The following is a 12,293-nucleotide window of genomic DNA, read 5'->3' on the forward strand; positions in this document are numbered from 1 at the left end:
AATTGGGACTAAAGTGTCGAAATGTGAAAATGTGAGGGCTAGTTTACAAATTGCCTAAATATGTGTTTATGGATTGAATTGAATTATTTGGTGAATAAAAGGATTAATTTTGAATACTTATAGATCAAGAAAAGAGGAATTCAGATTTAGATCAAAGGAAGTCGAAGATTATAGAATAAACGTTCGAGTCGACACCTTTGAGTACGAGGTAAGTTCGTACTTAAAATATGATGTTAAGAAATTTTTGATGCCCTTATTGTACATGGGTTGTATATAACTGAATTGAATAATATGGTGATGAAACGAAAGTTTTGGCACTAAGTGTGCGATTTAACTAGCTTCGGCTACTTGAGGCACTAAGTGTGCGATACCGACTTAGTCTCGGTTATTTGAGATGGCACTAAGTGTGCAGAAATATTTATCTTTGGCTAACCTTATAGCACTAAGTGTGCTGATGTATAAAATACGAATACCTTATGGATAGTCTTATAACATTCAACAAGAGGTAAGTACGAAAGTGAACAAGTACGGAAAGATTCAGGTATATATGACACCTAAGTGGTAGATGAAGTTATGAATGTGAATGTCATTGAGATGATATGGTTTATGGATTGAAATTGTACAAATACACATAGTTGTTATTTTATGTTCATATATTATTGATGATTTAAGTACGAGCTTACTAAGATTTTGAAAGCTTACTTTGTGTGTGTGTTTGAATTGTTTTTGTAGATATCGAAGCTACCAAGCTCAGGGATTGTCAAGGATTTTCGTCACACTATCAAACCTCATTTTGGTACTTTGGAAATGTATATATATATTTAAAGTATGGCATGTATAGGCTAGTAGTGGTGAAGTATGTTTTGTGATGTATATAGTTAGCCATGAGATTTGGCTAATTTGTGTTTTGAACTCATATTTGATAATGGCTTATGATATGTGATGTTAATTTGCAATTATGGCATGTCTTAAATTGGATAAAGGAAAAGGTAAGTTTGGTGAGTTTATGATATGAGAATGAATGATGTTTTTGATATGATCTTACAATATGTTTTAGTATAAAAAGGTAAGGTTTGTAAGTATGTAAATGGTTGATAATATTATGGCATGAATGAGGTATGTTTTAGCATAAAGAATGGTTGATTGTATGGTACATATATGCTTGTTTCCTTGCTTGCAAGATTGACACAAAAAGGGGTGGCAAATTGGTTTAAATCAAGCCTGCATTGTGCGACACGATCAGAGAACACAGGCATGCCTTGTGGCCGTGGGCTTAAGTCAATAGCTGGCTAAGTATCACATGGCCATAGCACATGGGCGTGTCTGTTGGCCGTGGGGAAAAGTTAATAAGCATGCTCTGTTTTTGCACAACTGGATTACATGGGTGTGTCTGGTGCCCGTGTAAGGCACATGGCCTAGTCACACGGGCGTGTGACCTTAGCAGAATGGAAATTTTTTTCTAAATTTTGAAATTTACGAGTGTGTTCGGTTTAGTCTCGACCTCTTATTAATGCATGGTTATGGTGTCATTGACCTAAGAAAGGGACTTTATGATTATGTTTGATTATAATATGACGATGCTTGATCTTTTGATTGTAAAGTGATTATGAAATGTTCTGTCTGTCTGGTAATGCCTCGTAACCTTAATTCGATGTCGGTTACGGGTTAGGGGTGTTACATGGGAACCCGAGGAGGCTATGAGAAAACAGTACCCAAACCTATTTTCTAGTAAGATTTTTGGGGACGAAAATCCCTAAAGGGGGGAGAGTTGTAAGAGCCTAATTTTGGGCCTAGTCTAAATAGTGGTTTCGAGACCACGAATCCAATGTAGAAAAACTTGTTTTTATTACATTTTCAAGGTCAACAGTTTTACGGAATGATTTCGTGAAAATCTTGTTTGAAAATTTTGACGTTTGAGAACTCAATTTAGCAAAAGGGACTAAATTGTAAATAGTGAAAAAGTTGAGTTCCACATGCTAGAGGTGTCTAATTGTTATGAAATTTTAAATTGAAGGTCCTTAGATGGTAATTAGACCATTTTACTTTAAGTTGGACAAAAATAGACATGAGGTAAGAGAATTTTAGTGTTTTGAGAAAAGGGCATTTTGGTCATTTGGTAATTAAATGAATTAAAAACAAAAAATAAAGCCTAAATTAAGTCCACCTTCTTCATGCTTGGCCGAAACTTGCAAGGGAGACATAGCTAGGGTTTTGCCACTTTTCAGGCTCGATTGTAAGTCCGTTCTTGCCCCGTTTTTAATGCTCTTTACATTTTTAAAGTCGTTATTGTAACACCCCAAACCCGGTTTTTAATGGCGTGTCACATTGAAGTGTTTTTCGAAAACCATGTTCTCATTGAAAACCCTTCTTACTACTCAAAACCTCTGGCCATTTTAAAACTTGTGAAACATTAATTCCCTTAAAACCTTACTTGTTGTGGAAGCTTACTTTTAAACAATTACGGAAACAAGATATTTTGAAAATCAGTTGTTGTTTTGGAAATCCGTGCCCTACTTCTAATAGATATTAACTTACTAAATAAGTTTCCCAGATAAAAGGTTAAGAAAGAGGCCTTAATACAACCCAAATAAAAAACCAAAGTGCTTAACTAATTAAACGAAATATAAAAACATGTGCAGTTGTGTGGTCGTCTCCAAATTCCTCTGCGACACCGATCCACCTAATGCTGGGGATTACCTCCACAGTTAATAAACGGGGTGAGTTTACGAAAACTCAGTGTGTAATCCCCTTACTAGAGTAACAATCAGTAAACAAACAGAATTCAGAATCAGTCTGAGCCGGAGCCCATTGCAGTAACAGTACAGTCCAGTTCAGAGCATACGTGGGCCAAAGCCCGTTACAATATCATTTGGGTCACAGCCCATAACAGAATCAATTGGGCCTAGCCCATCTTAGCCTCAGTTGGGCCTTAGCCCACATTGCAAAAACATCACAATAATATCATACATGCAGTACTGTGCAACCCACCCCAATAATCCAACCGCTACACACCAACTCCGTCCCCCGGTACACATCATGCGGGGATATAAATATCGACCCATCCATTCGATACACATCAATGGTAGCCCGATTGCGATACTACCTTCATTGCAGCAAGCTGCTAATCAAATATTAGGCTTAATAGCCATCGGTGGATCCACGATCGTCAAGCAACCATGCGATCCTCATATACATCCTCCGTTCCATAATTCCCAACCCATGCAATATGTCGTGTATGTCATGCTCAATCATCACACGTGTATGCTGAATGGCCATACTTAGTAACAATCTTTTAAACATATATTAAGAGTATATCAGTCATACAACCACAGTCAAGTTAATTAAAACGCAGTCATACATTCATAATCAAATCAGTCAAATTCGAAGTCTAAGTCGGTCATTTACCCTACAGGGGTATGTCGGTCATTTTACACTACAAGGGTATTTTGTAATTTTACACTACAAGGGTATTTCGATAATTTTACAAATCGGGGGTGTTTTGATAATTTTACAAATCGAGGGCATTTCGGTAATTTTACAAATTGAGGTTATTTCGGTAATTTTACAAATCTAGGGTATTTGGTAATTTTACAAATCTAGGGTATTTGGTAATTTTACAAATCGAGGGTGTTTTGTTAATTTTACAAATCAAGGGTGTTTCGGTAATTTTACAAATTGAGGGTGTTTCGGTAATTTCACAAATTAGGGGTATTTCGGTAATTTTACAAATCGAGGGTATTTCAGTAATTTCACAAATCGGGGGTATTCCGGTACGTTTACAAATTAAGAGTATTTCAGTAATTTCACAATTGAGGGTATTTCGGTAATTTTACAAATTGAGGGTATTTCAGTAATTTTACAATCGAAGGTATTTAGGTAATTTTACAAATCGAGGGTATTTCAGTAATTTCTCTTTATTATGAGTTTATTACCTACCTTGGCCCGTTAACAAGTCCTCGTTGGCTAAAGTGAACAGATACTATACACCAGGTAGGATTCCAAAGAAGAGGAGGTGAGTCATTAAGACCGCTTAAGTACCAAGCTCTCCCTAGATCCAATCCTAGACATGCATATACCCATTGCCACACCTGAACCTTATGACTTGTCCACGGTCGCGATTAATTAATTATTTAAGTTTTATGTCTGCTTGAGCAGTTACCAAAAACTAGGTCCACAACCCCTTTTGTAACACCCCAAACCTGGCCCAGACGTTATGGCCGGATCCGACGTGTTACACTAAAGTTTTTAAGAAAAACCCAAGCCTCTTTCAACATCCTTCCTAGTGTTTTAAAATATAGTCTTTGCTATATGATCAAACTGAATGGAAGCTGTGCACCAGGTAGGTATCCGATACAGAGGAGGTGAGCCATGAAGGCTGCTTAAGTACCAAGCTCCTGAATGGATCCAATCCTAGACATGCCCACAACCATTGCCACACTTTGATAAACGAGTTAAAATTCATTTAAGTAAATATCTTTGATAAACCGATTAACTGTATCGCTGCGTTATTTTGAAAACGCGCCCTAAGTCTAGCCCATTTTGAATTATTATCAGAAAAATTTAGAGTTATTAAGAAGAATAAAATAATTCCAGAAAATAGTTAAAATGGCCTTATTACAACCCAAAAAAAATAATATTAACAGTTAAGATAAACTAAAATAAACCGGTTACTGATTTGCAAAGTTCAAAAGCGATCACCATGGCCACTCTGAATCCCTTCCGGCTCCAAGTCTCCTCATCAAGGCTCACCTGCAAGGTTAAGGAAAAGGGGGTGAGTTTGGGAACTCAGTGTGCAACAAGCCCCTTTCGGAGCCCATCCAATATCAGCATACTGGGCCGAAGCCTTTCGTTTAATGGTTACTGGGCCGAAGCCTTATCATAAATCATATCACTAGGCCGGAGCCTTTACTGTAAGCGGTATGGCCCATAGGCCCATTTCAATATCACATGTAATATCAATGAATGTATGCAAGCCCATTTGGGGAGACTACTCAACCCACCATCCCCTACTCTCCACCCGTACCAACCAAAATCTCTATGTGGGGAATAACTCAACCCACCCAACCAAACTCTCCACTGGCAGCATAGCTACTTTGTCATATAAGTGGAGGCCTAGCCTCTTTTAATAATTGGGGCAAAGCCCTTTTTTGATTAACTGGGGCAAAGCCCTTTTCAGTAAACTGGGGCAAAGCCCTTTTTTCACTTCCTCCATTTATATCAAACCCAACCCATGCATATAACTAATATATCTTGTGCATCTCATAACATATCATGTGCATATCATGTCATATCATGTATATCAAAATCTCATGCATCATATTCATAATTAAACCCTAGGGGTATAATGGTCATTTTTCTCTAGAGCCGAAACAGTCATTTCTCATATTTTAAGGGTACTTTTGTAAATTTACCAAATATTATGGGTTTTCCACGTTCATTAACAATTATCAATATTTTCAGGTGTTTAAACAATGATTTTAACGCACTTTACCAAATTCGGGCTTTTGGGCCCAAAACCCCCTAATGGGCCCTACGAATGCCGATTTAACCCATTAAGCCCACATGATCCAAATTTTACAACAGTACTAACCGTGTTGACATGCAACTTCTCCAAATTCCATTTTCTATCAATTTTACCCAAATGGGCCCGAAGCCCATTGAGCCCAATTCCAGCCCACTGAGGCCCAACTTACCAACGTGCACAAAATTGCGCTCTTACCTGTTCTATTGATCCAACCACTGACCATATCGTATCTATCGCATCTAAAACCACATGCAAAATCTCAAGTTCCCGAAATGCCAGAATTTTAGTATTTTGGCTTTTCAGCGAATATTAGCCTAAGCTACTACGAGGGTTGTTACACACCTGTTTCGTGATGTTTGCTAACAAAGTCTTCCATGAAAACCTACAATTAATCACCACCATTCTTAGTTTACAGTTCAAGCAATCAAACCCAAAGTCCACCTTACCACATTCGGCTAAAGAACCCCTAATAGCCATAGATCCCTTACCTTCACAGAGTCCGACGATTCGATTCAAGCTTATCCAAAACTGATACTCCAAGCCTTGCTGCTCCTCCAAAGTTATCTCTTTCACTACACAAACCATACAAGTCAAAAGAAAAGGCCCCATAAGGCCTATGCCTTAAAACGACAACCTCCCTAAACCATAGAGGGTTTCGACTTTTCTCAATATTTATACCACTGAATCGATTTGAAAACAAGTACTTACCACAATCTTCCCTTTTGCACTACTTAGATCCAAAGTAAACTCAGCCTTCAACCACCTAGCAGCCTTCGAATCCTAGAGGACCATAGGTTCGACTATGCCCCTAGAACTAAGGTATTTCGGCTTTTAGGACCAAGGAAAAGAAATGGTGTGGTGGCTTGTATTGGTGATGCCGTCGGGGACTTTTAGAGTTTGAAGGAATCGGTCACCACAATGAAGAGGAAAGAAGGTTGCTGGTCTAAAATAAATCGGCACAATCAATCTTCACAGGTTTCAGCTCTTGTGGCTATTCAGCAAGGGTGAAGAGAAGAAAAAGGAGTAGTAAATTGGTTCTGGAAAAGAAAAGAAAGAAAGATGGATGGAAAGAGTGGTAATTTCGGCTAGAGAAGAAAAAGGGGAGAAAAAGAATCACTCTCTGATGTTTAAACAAAGGAAACGGCACAACCTAAGCCCCTAATGCCGAAATACCCACCCTAGTACCCCTAAGCCGATTTCTCCTCCCTAACTCCCGCTATTCGGCTAACTCTAAGCCTCCCTTCAAATCCCTAAAATCTCACCCCTTATCACTCCTTAATCCATGCATTTGACTGATTCAAACTCTCTCCAATAGAGTTCAATTCAACTTCCAACTCCTGCATGCCCAAGACATAAAAATAACAACACAATTGCCAGCTTAGTGGATCGAACCTTGGTTTCCCCCAACCACTTACATGCCACCTTTTAAACTCCTTGGTGGCATCACTTAGCCACTTTGCCGGGGGCTCTCTTGTGTTACATTTTACCCACATCTTTTAATAAGGCTTCCTAACCAATGCCCCTAACTCCTTAAGTCCAAAATTCAAAAACTCCACCGGGTTTTGGCCAACACATGGACCCTCCATAGGCCCATTTACATACTCCAATTATGAATTTCACAACCAAATACCAAAAATTAAAAAACTTTACCAAATTCTCAAAAATTACGAAAATCCTGAAAATCAGGGTGTTACAACTCTACCCTCCTTAAAGAAATTTCAGCCTCGAAATTTTACCTGACCCAAACAGTTGAGGGTATTGTTGACGCATCACCTCCTCTGTCTCCCAAGTAGCTTCTTCTTTGCCATGGTTTCTCCAAAGTACCTTCACCAATGGGACTGACTTTCTTCTCAACACCTTGACGTCACGATCAAGTATCTGCACAGGTTCTTCTTCGAAGGTCAAATCCGACTGTACCCCAATTTCTGTGACTGGCACGATATGAGTAGGGTCAGAACGATATCGCCTTAGCATGGACACATGAAAGACACCGTGAATACGATCCAGCTCTGGAGGTAACTCTAGCTGATAAGCCACCGGCCCTATTCGCTTAAGGATCCGATAAGGCCTAATGAACCGTGGACTCAACTTGCCCTTCTTACCAAACCTCAAAATCTTCTTCCATGGCGAAACCTTCAAAAAGACCATGTCCCCTACAGCATAGTCAATATCCTTACGCTTCAAATCAGCATAAGACTTTTTTCGATCCACTGCCTCCTTTAACCGATTCCTGATCACCTTAACTTTGTCTTCAGTCTCCGCTACTAGCTCCAATCCAAGTACTTGCCTTTCCCCCAACTTTGCCCAACAAGTAGGTGAACGGCACCTTCGCCCATACAGTATGTAACACCCCAAACCCGAGACCGACACCGGAGTCGAACACGAGGTGTTAACAGACTTTAAACCCCTTATAAAAAATATTTCCCAGACACTGCCAATCTGCGTACTAGTCGATTTAAAAATCATATCTTGAGTTTCACAACTCGAAAATCAGTTTCGTGATTTTTCCCTGAAACTAGACTCATATGCCCATCTACATATTTTTTTCTAGAATTTTTGGTCGGGCCAATTAGTACATTTTATTAGTCAAAGTCTCCCATGTTACAGGGATCGACTACCCTGACCTTTGCGCATTACGACTTGGATATCTCCTTGTACAGGGCTCAAATACTGATGCCGTTTGTTTCTATAGAAACTAGACTCAGATAGGAATCTATACATATATGGTATGACTCCTAATTATCTCTGGTTAATTTATAATGAATTTCCAAAGTCGGAACAGGGAATCCAGAAACCGTTCTGGCCCTGTCTCACGAGAACCTGAATATCTCTTAACATACTGTCCGTATGATTGTTTTGTTACTTTCCTAAGAAAGTAGATTCATCAAGGTTTGTTTACATAATTTAATCACTATTTAATTCCCTTCCTACTATTTTTAGTGATTTTCCAAATCTACATCACTGCTGCTGTCAGCATCTGCCTTTAAGGTAGACTTTACCTATTTCATGGTTTCCATGATTCAACTAGCCCTTTTTGCATAAATAGCACAATTTATGAAAGTGATTAACCATCCCCGTGGCCAATCCTTGTCAAGCATATCCACACCAAATGATTATAACATTATTCTCAAACACATATAAGCCATTTTCGCATGGCTATCCAAAATTTATACAAGTCCAAAGGGTCCACGACCCACAACAAACGGGTAGTCCTATACATGCCATTTCGAAGTTCAACCAAAATTGTACCAAAAGGGGGGGCTTTGATAGTGTGGGCGACTTTGACTTCAAGATCCCGAGTCCGATAGCTGGAGAACCAAATCTATAAAACAGAGGAACAATGAAACGGAGTAAGCAATTTATGCTTGTAAGTTTTGAGCAAGGAATTCCAGCACAACAAAAGTATAGCATTCATATAGCTAAACGGATAATTTCATATGCACAAATTTACGATATCGTACTTGCTTCACATTATCAACCCTTATGTACATACACAAAAGATCAACTCAGCCAAAGGCCGGTAGCTCGTTTATCAACTGAGCGAATACTTATTTGTAAGGGCTCAACTAAATTCAAGCACATACGAAACATACCTCAATGTTGGGATGTTTCGAGAGTATTAACTGGAATTTTACAGCAAGTTCATTCATTCCCAAATCACGTACCTTCGGAATTTAACCGGATATAGCTCCTCGTTCAAATGCCTTCGGGACATAGCCCGGTTATTGTAATTCGCACAAATGCCTTCGGGACTTAACCCGGATTTAGTAACTCGCACAAATGCCTTCGGGCTTAGCCCGGAATTAGTATCTCGCACAAATGCCTTCGGGCTTAGCCCGGAATTAGTATCTCGCACAAATGCCTTCGGGCTTAGCCCGGAATTAGTATCTCGCACAAATGCCTTCGGATCTTAGTCCGGATATTGTCACTTAGCACAAGCCTTCGGGACTTAGCCCGGACATCATTCAAATAACCATGCACATTTAACAATAAATCATGGCCCATTCGTATTTCATTTTCATTAGCAAAACTCAAACACAAGACATTTATCATTCTTGCAAATTCGGCTCAATAGCCACACAAAGAGCATGATTTTAATTTGCTTAAAACATGATCTAATCACATCATAATTTAAGCTCTCTTACTCAAGAACTTACCTCGGGTGTTGTCGAACGATTCCGATAGCTATTCGACCACTTTTTCCTTCCCTTTATCGGATTTAGTTCCCCTTTGCTCTTGAGCTTAATTAAACAAATAAATTGATTTAATCATTTGAGCATCGAAAAGAGGAACACAAGGCACTTAGCCCATATTTATACATTAGACATTAAAGTCACATATGTACGGAATCATGAATCAAACTCAACATTTTAGCTAATTTTCCCCCTTGGCCGAATATGCATGTCTATTTTGGGGCCGATTTCAACACTTAATACATTCTACAAGTATGGTCACTTGTATTGACTAAACACCCTTTTGTTTCAAGTTCAAAACTTGGCTAATACACACATATACACACTAGTAAAGCATCCTCTCCCTTTCCATCAATTTAACACATGCATTGCTCATTAACATGCAAAAGTTATATTCGGCCTTAGCACACAACTTGCTAGCCGATTCTTCTCCATTTAGCAACCAATGCACATATGTGCTCACTCAAAAATGCTAAAAAGGAGGTTCAAGAATCATCAAGCCACCATCACATGCATCATTAACAAGCTTCATATTTAGCATGCAATGGCATTAACACAAACTCCACCTAGGCCGAATCTTAACTCATCCTCATGCCTCATCACCACAACATCAAACATCAACCAAGAATGATGCATCCATGGCCGAGTGTCATTTCCATCACATAGCAAGATTTAGTGTAACAGCCCAAAAATTGACCCTAGTCGGGAAGTGGTTTCGGGACCACAAAACCGAGTCATAAAAATAATTAATTTCCATATTCTATGCTTATTATGTGTGTACATGAGTATGTGGAAGTTTCATTCTCCAATTATGCCAATTGCATGAGAAATTATTAAATAGGGATCGATATGAGACATGGTGAAAATATGATAGGCTAATTTAAAATGGTCTATTAATGCATGTTGTGAAAATGATGGGTTTGCATGTCAAATTACCCAAAATTTGAGCTAGTGGTTGGCCATGCTATGGGTGGAAACATGTTGGGGACATGTTGGCCTAGTGAGGTATGTAGGAAAAAAATAAAATAAGGAATATGGGTAATAAAGAAAGGAAAAACAAAAAAAATGAGTGGTTGTTCCCCCCCCATTGCCGTGAGCTAAAGAAAGGAAAAGAAAAATTTTGTTCATCCTTTTTCATCCTCTTTTGACCGAAAATTCTAAGGGAGGAGGAAGGAGTTCTTGCTTCATGTTTGGTTTGGAAGAGAATTAGGAGGAAGTTTGGCCATGCATGTAACTAGATTGAGGTATGTTTGATATTATTCTTTGAGATTCATGTATATTTTAAGTTGTAAGTTTGAAATCTACCTAGCCATGGTTCAAACTTTGTTAAATGATGGAGATGATATTCGGCCATGCATGTTACATTCTTGGTTGGTATTTTGATGTTTGATGTTGTGGTGATGAGGCATGAAGATGAGTTAAGATTCGGCCTAGGTGGAGTTTGTGTTAATGCCATTGCATGCTAAATATGAAGCTTGTTAATGATGCATGTGATGGTGGATTGATGATTCTTGAATCTCTTTTTTTTTAGCATTTTTGAGTGAGCACATATGTGCATTGGTTGCTAGATGGGGAAGAATCGGCTAGCAAGTTGTGTGCTAAGGCCGAATATAATTTTTGTAGGTTAATGAGTAATGCATGTGCTAAATTGATGGAAAGGGAGAGGATGCTTTACTAGTGTATAAATGATATAAAGATTTTAGAAATTATTTTTTGGTTAGGTGTATGTATGATTAGGTATATTCGGCCATATGAGTAAATATATAGATGATGTTAAAATTGATTATGTATAATGGGCCATATAGGGTACACATTGTGATATTAACTTTGATTCTGTATAATTGATCAAGTGGGTGATTAGTAAGGGTGATTGCCGAATATACTAACATACATATGCATGTGTAATTGGATTGTAAATATTTAGCAAGGCGGTTAAACTAGTTGATTTATTGATTAAGCTCAAGGAGTTAAAGGAGGAGAATCGAGCAAAGGCAAAGAAAAGATCATCGAGTAGCCGAGTTGGAACCATCTTACCCAACACAAGTAAGTCATTAAGCATATCTTTGGTATTGATTAAAGGATCGTAATACCTACACCATTGTGTTTAATGAGATGAAATGTATACAAATGAATATGTAAGTAGAGATGAAATTTGTCGAATGTAAAAAGGAAGTGAAGCCTTTTGAGTGGCTGGTTTTCGGCACTAAGTGTGCGGGCAATAAGTGTTCACGGTCATGAGATTGGCACTAAGTGTGCGGGTTTAAATTGTACAGCACTAAGTGTGTGAGTTTAAAGTGCATGGCACTAAGTGTGCGCGGTTGATTATTGAGCACTATGTGTGCGAACCCAATATATATTTTCTATAAATTATTTACATTAAGGGTGCGACTTTACCGAGTCGATTTTGGACAGCGGAAAAGGTAAGTGTGCGAACTTGAAATGCATGGCACTAAGTGTGTGAGTTTAAAGTACATGGCACTAAGTGTGCGCAGTTGATTATTAAGCACTATGTGTGCGAACTCAATATATATTTTCTATAAATTATTTACATGAAGGGTGCGACTTTACCGAGTCAA

This window comes from Gossypium hirsutum, chromosome A13 (genome assembly GCF_007990345.1).
Source record: "Gossypium hirsutum isolate 1008001.06 chromosome A13, Gossypium_hirsutum_v2.1, whole genome shotgun sequence".
Classification (NCBI taxonomy): Eukaryota; Viridiplantae; Streptophyta; class Magnoliopsida; order Malvales; family Malvaceae; genus Gossypium; species Gossypium hirsutum.